The sequence below is a fragment of the Dermacentor silvarum genome, chromosome 7 (assembly GCF_013339745.2).
Source record: "Dermacentor silvarum isolate Dsil-2018 chromosome 7, BIME_Dsil_1.4, whole genome shotgun sequence".
In the NCBI taxonomy this organism is placed as follows: Eukaryota; Metazoa; Arthropoda; class Arachnida; order Ixodida; family Ixodidae; genus Dermacentor; species Dermacentor silvarum.
Window position 1 is genome coordinate 72,298,432 of NC_051160.1, and position 6,005 is coordinate 72,304,436.

The following is a 6,005-nucleotide window of genomic DNA, read 5'->3' on the forward strand; positions in this document are numbered from 1 at the left end:
CCTTGTCTCCCCATTTTTGCTTTTCTTCTTCACAGCAGCACACAATGCTCATTTTCGTCTTTTTTTCTTTTCTTACAAAATGCGCAGTGCCTTCTGATGCTACGTGATCACCATTCACAATTTAACGTACATCTTGGGCACGAACGCTTCCTGAACCTGGCAGGCGTTTTCGAACTTGCTTTCTCATAGAGACACTAAATAGTGAGACACTCGAAACGGTGGACGGTTCATAGAAGAGCGGGACGCCGTTCGTCCGAACGGTGGTCTGCTCGACAACTAGGCCTGTCGCAATGACCGTTCACCGTCTCTCATAAATAAACGGATTTCACCGTAACAGACTTGGCGGAGGTGCGCGTTAGCATAAAACTGAGACGCAGGAAGACGGAGCAGCTCCTCCCGAACATCGGCAACAAATTGCCAGCCACGATCACTAAATGATGACACGATGGGGATCCACAGCCTAAAACGGTGAACGGCAGCATGAAGCGCGAAACGTCAGCGGCCGTTGCTGCAGGAATCGCCAGTTTCGGCATACGCCTGTTGGGTGGCCGACGTAGACTATAAATTCTATCGGTTGCCATTGGTGGATTGCAGAAAAGGGTTGAGAAGGTCCACACGAACGATTTCAAAGGGTGAAGTAAGGGGTGCGACGCGATGGGGAAGCCCAGGCGGGAAATTAGTGGGACGCTTGTAGCGTTGACACATAGCTCACTGCTGGCTGAGTACGTAGTCGTACCTTGACGCGTTTTCGGCCAGTGGAAACGTTCTTGTGTGAGCTGCCAGGTCCCGGAAAAAGACGTGGCATTGTGCATGGCTTGGAGCACATGCTGCAGCAACCACTTGGGAGCAACTATCAAAGCAGATGGCGCCTTTAGCGGAATAATGTCATTATAGTGGTATCTAGGGATGTTATGTATATGGAAGTTTAATTTCAATTTATTTCTGCACTTCGTACATCAGAAATGCAGGGAACAGGGACAAAAAAACTTTGTCACTCGACATGCTTGACGGGATCCCTGTACCCTTAGAGACAGTCAATGGCTGTGTGACAGTGGTTGTTATCATTAGTAGATAATTTACAAAATCATAAAAAAATTCGATTCCAGCGATAATGAAAGAAACATCGCGCGTGGAATGAAAAAAATGCGAACGGGTAAAGAGCCTACCTATAGTGAAGTGCAAAAGAAAAACGTACCACATTTAACTAATTCAGAACAAACCAGTAGGGGTACAAAACTACCAAAACTCCTTAGAAAATAAAAATTGAAATCACTATGCCTCATCTTGAGGACATTCACACCACAAGAAATTAATTCATTCAAAAGTCTGCCTAATTGATGTTCTATGCTGTTAGAGCCATGATTTGTCCTACAGAAAGGTGCTAGGTTTCTTACTCCAGAAACTGTTCGCTTTTTCTGGAGCGCTCCTTAAGTGGCACAGTGGCATAAATTACGTGTTATGCTTTAAACTCATTTTGTAACGGAGCAATAATTAGTACTTGTAGAACTGCTCAAAAGGTAAGATCCTTTACGTAAGGAATAGATTATGTGACGGTGAATCACGGGGAATGTTTGCAATTTGACGTGAGCTTTCTTCTATAATCTGTGAATCTTATCCATATGTGCGAAGTCGTACCCCACGCTAACGATCAGCCATTTACTTTAGCGGAAAAAAAGTGAGTGAGTCTCTCAGGTAATACATACCGACAGTTTACTGCCGGTATGTATTATGCAAGCATATAAAATTAAGCAGTAGTCAAACATATAGTATGCAAGCATATAAAATTAAGCAATTAAAGTAATTCCAGAGTAAGTGCTCATTGAATGTTACGCCATGTACTTTAGTTTCGGACACTAACTCAATTTTATTAAGACCGATTTTAAGATTATATTTAAAGTGTATATGATTCTGGCATGATGTACACAAAATTGCTTTTGTCTTTGTAGTATTGATTTGCAGTGCGTTGATTATACTCCAGTTATTTAATTTATCGAGAACAATGTTTGCGTTAAGGGAAAGGCTATGAAAACTTTCAGGATTTAAAGATATACTTGTGTCGTCTACATAGATTATGAATGAAGCCTGTTTTGTTATGTTTACAATATCATTATTATACATATTAAATAATAAGGGTCCTAACACATTGCCCTGAGGAACACCCGCTTTCACAGTTTCCTTCGCTGAGAATTCATGCATTTCCACTTTTTACTTTCTATTCGTTAGATATGACGTCATAAAATTGAAGACCAAGCCGGGAAATCCACAAAGCTCCAATTTTGCTAATATTGTCGGGTGATTTAATGAAACACAAGCTTTCGAAAAGTCTGCGAAAATTTCTATGACGAGTTGTTTTCAAAAGCCCTAATGATAATTTCTTTTTGCTTTAGTAGTGCTAACTCTGTAGGCAGTCCCTACCTGAAACCACATTGAGAAGGTTATATTAACAAGTGTTTCTCACAAAAAGAATTCATACGCGTAAAAAGAATGTTTTGCAAACCCTTTCGAAAATACAGGTAGCACTGATATTGGTCAGTCATTATTGCACAGCAGCAATCATTGCAGCAGCTGCCTCGCGTGCTGCTTCTCGCCATGTCGCCTCCACGTGCGATGAGCTGGAGTACAACCCCAAGCCTTTGCTTTGAACGCTTTGGCTCCGGACGAAACTGCCAATCGGCGTCACCTACCGACATCAATCAACGCAGGGCCAACATGGCCAAAATAAATTGTATAAAAGCGCTACTATAGAGAGTTGGCGTATGCGTGTACCTATACTGCACCGCTATAGGTGCGCTGGTCATCGGCACAGTTCTCTACAAAAGCACACAACGAAACGACGAAGGCTACCGAAATATTCTCACTGAAACAAGCATACGCCGAAAACGCATCAGTCCTTTAGTACGAGTGTAAGTATAATTGATTTGTTTGACTGTTTCTCCCGTTTTAAAGCGAATAGCTTGCTTCGGCTCTTTCGCCCGTTTTCGTACTCCGACTTTCTGCGGTAAGGGCCCTACTCGCCCTCGCGCAACCAAGTTGTGGGACGCGTTCGCCGCTGAACCCCAACCAACGGTTGGAGACGCATGCGCTACTGCGCGACAGTTTCTCGAGGCTTCCGAAGGAGATGTTGCGGCCAATGGTGGCGCTGTGTCGCACTTCTCAGCAGCTTGGGTAGGAAAGTAACCCTAGCTTGGTTACGAGGTGCCTCTGTCACCGAAGTCCAACGCGCTTTCCTGGTTGAGACGAGTCGAAATGTACTCCGTTTCCATGCATACGCATTCACATTTCAATGCCCTATACTTACAAACCTATTTGTGACTATTTTCACTGCTCCTATTGAAATGAGCCGTAACTTACTTTGGTTCGAAAAACAAACAGTCCTGATTTTGCTTTCCAAGGAATGATGGTGCGAGTATTGCGAGTCGTGATGACGGCACAATGCCACCCAGGCGATAGCATGTGGTGGACGACTGTGTTTACAAAAATAATTTATTATGACACAGACGATTAAGATCCAGTAACATTTCAATGTTTTCCATATTAAGTACGCGGCCTGCCAGGCAGATGTTTGTCTGGTAAGCTGTGGTTCCAGGAAAATCACGAGGTACAAGCTTGAGTTACATCGATTAACACAGACTATGACATGGATGCAACACGCAGGAATGATGTGTTACAGATATGCACGTGCGTACACAATGGCTATGGGACAGACGGGTTGGTATACATGTGTACATGACGTTCTCTGACGGAACACATACAGACGAGGCATGAACTTGTACATTACAGGTGTTTAGATACCATTGCTGCAAATAACAGCCGATGTGTCTGCCTAAAAAAAACCAGGCAGGCCGAGAAAGCAAGCTTCACGCGTCCGTCAGAGGCCAGCACAAAGAGACAATACCGTTCCCGGAGGAATTCCTCTTCTCCGAGCTTCTTCTCCGTGGAAGAAGAGCTCCTCCGAGAAAACAGACAGAAGCTCGGAACGCAGCCTCTCTAGGATGGGACAGCACGGCGACAACGGCCTGCATCAACCGCCGTGCCGTTGCTGTGCAATAGGCAGAATGCACCGGCAACAACGAGACGCCTCGCGAAGCGGGCCCGCCTGAACGACGGCCAGTAGAAATTAAACGATTTGTTCTAAGGTCGCGAAATCCGTCAAGCACGGCCCCCCAGAAGCCCGAGCAACGACACATCGCCACAGAACATGCTTATTCGTCTCTTCAAGGGGGCAATTCCGACAGGCCTTGAGTGGAGAGTATACACACCAGAGGAGGCACTAATGCAGTCATGGAGACGGCCAGGTAGAAAAGACGCTATTAGCTGTGCCCACGATACATACATGACTGGAGTGAGCATGACGTGCTCGAGAAACTAGTGGGAGCAAGAGGCCGCTGTCGTGTCAACAGTGGGGACTGTTAAGCATGGTTACTTCTGGACAGGTCAGGCTGCACATGGCGACAAAATGCCACAGTTGTTGCGCAGAATGCTGGGAGATTTAATGACATGGGCAGCAGCTGCCGAACATGAGTGGCCGGGAAGTAAAGCGCAAAAACTCGCGTGGGGCATACATCACCTGGCATTAGACGTAACTCGAGGGACAATGCTAGTAGCCGGCAGCGAACAGACACAAAAGGGAAAACAAAGCCGTCCGGGGAACGTGGCTGCCCTATAGGGTTAAGTGCCGCACGGCAGTGCAACTCCGTGCCACCCGACCAAGTCATCTAGCGGTGCTTAATGAGGGTTGCATCACGTGACAGAGATACCAAGGACAGCGACAAAAGATGGTCCTCGCGACGTACCTTGAAACAGGTTAAGCCTATAGCTACCTTCGTCGACCGCTATTATTGTTGCAGCTTCCTCTACCACAGTTACTTCCACCATACCTTCCATAACCACCACAGTTACTCCAACTATTTGCCCAGACTTCTAAGCAAACTGTAAATATTTCAACAATGGTGCAAGGCGGCAAGTGATAAGAAGTCATTTCTTAAATACTGCCTTCCCTTTAACATAACATGTGTATCCTTAAAAAAAAAGGGGGGGGGGGGAAGTCGTGCAAACTAAAATTTGTGTTCCCGACCGACGGTTTCCCTTCTGCAGAACGTGAGCCGTAACAGTCGTTGGCGCCTGACACACAAAGCTGACGCAACGGCGCGGCGGAAATGGTAACACTGGGACCAAAGATTCCTTCGCAATATCTTACAAAACTAATTCACTGCCGCTCCGCTTCACCCTTAAAGGGACACTACAGAGAAACGCTAAATCAATTTAGACTGACGGAGTATTCTTCACAAATCAATTTTCGGTAATTTCGCCGTAATATTGTTACGGGGATAACGTTTATTTAGGGAGTGAGTATGGCTATATACAAGGTTTGGACAAGCAGCAGCGACGGATGCAAGGCTGTCGCGCGCCTCTGGCCACTTCGTCGCCGTCGTCTTCGTCCGACCGACAGCCCCTTCACTGTCTCGTGGCACTACCCCCCCGGGGCGAGAGCGCCGACCCGGTGCTTGCTACGACAGACCAGAGGGTCCAGTTACGTATGGCTTAAGTCTCGCAACGTGCACGATAGCAGAGGTTGGGGGCGTAGACGGCGCTGGTGCGGTGACTGGCTCGATCTCATACGTAACGTCGGTGACTTGACGTAGCACCCTGTAAGGACCATCGTAGCGGGACAATAGCTTTTCGGAGAGACCGATGCGGCGGGACGGAGACCACAGTAGCACGAGAGCGCCTGGGGAGTAAGAAACGTCTCTGTGGCGACTATCATACAGGGCTTTTGGGGAAGCCTGAGACACTGTGAGCCGTTCACGTGCGATCTGGCGAGCTGTGTCGGCGCGCGCTAGGGCGTCGCGAACGTACGTGGTGGTTGAGCTGACAGGAAGTAAAGTATCGAGAGGCAGGGAAGGTTCGCGTCCATACAGGAGATAAAACGGGGAGTAGCCAGTAGTGTCATGTCGGGACGAGTTGTAGGCGAAAGTAACGTACGGCAAAGTAGCGTCCCAATCGCG